The following is a 3,796-nucleotide window of genomic DNA, read 5'->3' as shown; positions in this document are numbered from 1 at the left end:
CCAGGCCAGAGTCCAATGGCGTCATCTCGGCTCACCGCAACCTCCACCTCCTGGGTACAAGCAATTCTCCTGCCTCAGCTGGGATTATAGGCATGCACCACCATGCCCCAGTAATTGTGTATTTTTAGTAGAGATAGGGTTTCTCCATGTTGGTCAGGCTGGTCTCGAACTCCCAACCTCAGGTGATCCACCCACCTTGGCCTCCCAAAGTGCTGGAACTACCGGCTTGAGCCACTGTACCCAGCGACAGAATAGTTATTGGCATTTTGAGCCTGAGGGTCATGGCTAGATTCAGCCCATCTCTGCGCTGCTGCAGAACCGCCTTGTTCACTCATTTCATGGACCCAGGTGACCACCTCACAGAAGCACACACAAAAAAAACTCACTTGGTGACTCCAGCCACCTCCTGAGCCTGGAAGGGAGTTTTTCTGATGGGCATGAACCTGTTCTACTTCAAGGCATCTTTCCCATCTCCACAGGGCTGTGCCCCATATGGATATCCCGTTAATAAGCCAGGTGGCTATTGCCCTCTTGCCTGAGTGTACAGCCAAGACACTGGTCACTGCCCAGGAGTCAGTAAAAACCCAAACACGGGGTTTCTACCACTGTTCAACTGATCAAATATATATTTCACAATATCACACTCCTGTAGAACACTTTGGAACACATATCATGATTCTTTGAAAATCAGTTATTGACATCATTCTAGTATAAATCAGCAGCAAGGAAAACAGCATGCAATTCAACTCACTGAGCTGACTGATTTTTACCATCTTTAGCCAGGGTAGCAGCCCTCCAAACAGGATGTTGTTTGTTCACCTTGAAATTGTCATCCATAGACCAAACAGCTGGGGGTGAGTGAGTTGAGAGCTGGTTATATAGGGCATTGTCGAACTGCTGATAGAATCCAGCAGCTCCTCACTGTTCCAGAGTCAGTCGTAGGAGAAAAGAGGCTCCCTCCTTGGGAATATCTCATCCCTGCATTCCCCACATAGCATGATGCTGTATAAAACATTTCCGTTTTATTATGTTTCTTTCTTTTTTTTTTTTTTTTTTTCTGAGATGGAGTCTTGCTCTTGTCACCCAGGCTGGAGTGCAATGGTGCGATCTTGGCTCACTGCAACCTCTGCCTCCCAGGTTCAAGCTATTCTCCTCCCTCAGCCTCCCTAGTAGCTGGGATTACAGGTATCCACCACCATGCCTGGCTAATTTTTTGTATTTTTAGTAGAGACGGAGTTTCACCATGTTGGTCAGGCTGGTCTCGAACTCCTGATCTCAGGTGATCCACCCATCTCGGCCTCCCAAAGTGCTGGGATTACAGGTGTAAGCCACTGTGCCCAGCCTCATTAGAGTGTTTCTATGACATCACCTGAGACAGCATGGGTATTTCAGGTGTCAAGATCATTTTATGGGCCGGGAGTTGTCACTGGGAGACGGTGACAGGCTTTTTCCATATGCTGCATTAGAGGCTCCATAGAGGGGTTATCGAATGGAGAATATGTCCCTCCCAGCTCAGCAGCTTCCACTCTGCACTTTGTGGGCTGGGGGCAATCTTACTGGCTCCCATCTCACGTCCCATTAATATTGCTTGAAGGACAAGTCAGATACAAAGTCCATTCCCTAATACAATCAGGTAAAAGAGATGTAACCATTTCATATGAAGCATGTTCAAATACACCAACTTTCATAATTCTACCAACCCTTACATTTTTAAGTTCTAGATCCAGGAGCTTCTCTTCTCCACCAGCCAGTGCAAAAGGCTTTGAGTCCCCAGCAGAGGGTTGAGCCAAGGAGCCTTGGCCCTTTTGTCAATCTTTATCTGGATGAACCTGCCTCAACATTGGCCCAGGTGATTGCTGACCAGCTTTCTCATTGTAATCTCTGCTTAATGACTTTTTAAATTTCTCCAAACTAAGGTGAATACAGCAAACCCATTTGGAACTCCTTAATGTTGGCAGCCAGCAAGGGCTCTTTTTGGTCCACCCAACCTTCAATAGTGTTGTATTAAGACCTTTGTTTTCACCCCATCAATTTCCATTCTATTCGTCTCATTTCTTAAGCACCACTAAAGATTTTCAGCCTCCTGCGATGAGTCCCATGGCGCTTCCCTTTTTCCTCTTAGTTTTAGCTTTATTAATGTTTTCTTTAATCTCTTTATTTCTTAATAACTGCTTAAATACATCCACCTTCATGGGATGAGTCCTTTGACTCTTTCCTCTGCTTTTCCGCATTATTTTATTAATTGCCCTAATGTTTTATTAGCATCTATGAGACCCATGAGGGGAAGCTGAGATAGCAAATTCAATAAGGCTTCTCCGACCATAGCTTGATTTTGCAGCAGTGAGATTGCATGAGGTGTCCATGCAAATGGGACCCCTTAATCACAGCATTTCCCATGACCTGGGTAACAGGCAATGTAGTGGGTGGATATCCCAGTCACCATAAAGCCAGTCCCATGTGGCTTGCATACAAAGCATGTCAGCTGCTTCATCTGGAGCGCTCCACTTGGCATTTATAGGTGGAGTTGGACAGTCCCCCTTCTCAGGGTAAACAAACATTATGGTGGCTTTTATCCCGTCTACTAGGCTGGCTGTTGCCTCAGGAATAGCCTGCTGTATGTCCAGATCATATATAGCCATCTGAGGTTGTTCCATAGTGAGCTGTGGATCCTGCATCAACCCAAACATGCTCCTCCCCTCTGCAGCATGTAAAACCAAAGATACTGCCCCTAAATTAGTTACTCTCACAGTCCATTTTAGTAAAGGTCCCTCAGGGAGTTGAAGATACTGAACCACAAAATAAAACAGTTCCTTCACACTCTACCCCTTCGTTTCAGTAGTTACTTAATTTTGCCCTTCCCCGAAATCGACTACCTTCTTTGTAACCACAGGTCTCAGAGGCATTTTCTATTGTTTCTGCATAATTTTGCCCTTAGGGAATGGCTCCAAAGCTAGTGGCCAAAGCCCAGACTCACTGACATCTAAGCTTGGTGTAGCATTGAGGCTGGACCTAGCGCTCTCTTTTATTTTTATTTTAGCTATTACAGATAACAATAACCAAAGGATTGAATATTTCACTTCTTTATTATTAGTTTGCATTTCCTTGCACATCCAGTGAACCAACTTCCCAAGAGTTGGATCTATCTCCAAATTCCAGTGGTAACTTTCACCTTTAATAACTGAGTGCAGCACAGCTGTGACTTCATACCATGGGTGACCATGTGACCATCCAGGAATCAAAGGTCCCTTATCCGCCATCCTCTCATTCTTTTTTTTTTTTTTTTTTTTTTTTTTGAGTGGCACAATCTCGGCTCACTGCATGCTCCACCTCCTGGGTTCATGCCATTCTCCTGCCTCAGCCTCCTGGGTAGCTGGGACTACAGGCGCACGCCACTACGCCCAGCTAATTTTTTGTATTTTTAGTAGAGACAGGGTTTCACTGTGTTAGCCATGTTGGTCTTGATCTCCTGACCTCGTGATCTGCCCACCTCAGCCTCCCAAAGTGCTGGGATTACAGGCGTGAGCCACCGAGCCCGTCCCCTCTCATTCTTTCTCTTCCCAAAGCACATGTTCCTATGAGCCACGGCCATGGCCAGCAAATCCCACTTCTGACACCAGTTGTGTGAAAACACACACACACACACACACACACACACAAACTCAAAATACTTTCTCTATTCTTTGACTCAACAACAATCAACACAGAATATTTTTGTGACCAACTGTTTGGGGATTCCTCCCCACCAACAAGCAAACAATCAATTCTGCAGCAAATACAAGCTGGCTATACTCCAATT

Source organism: Pan paniscus, chromosome 2 (assembly GCF_029289425.2).
Source record: "Pan paniscus chromosome 2, NHGRI_mPanPan1-v2.0_pri, whole genome shotgun sequence".
Taxonomy (NCBI): Eukaryota; Metazoa; Chordata; class Mammalia; order Primates; family Hominidae; genus Pan; species Pan paniscus.
This window is presented reverse-complemented; position numbering follows the sequence as displayed.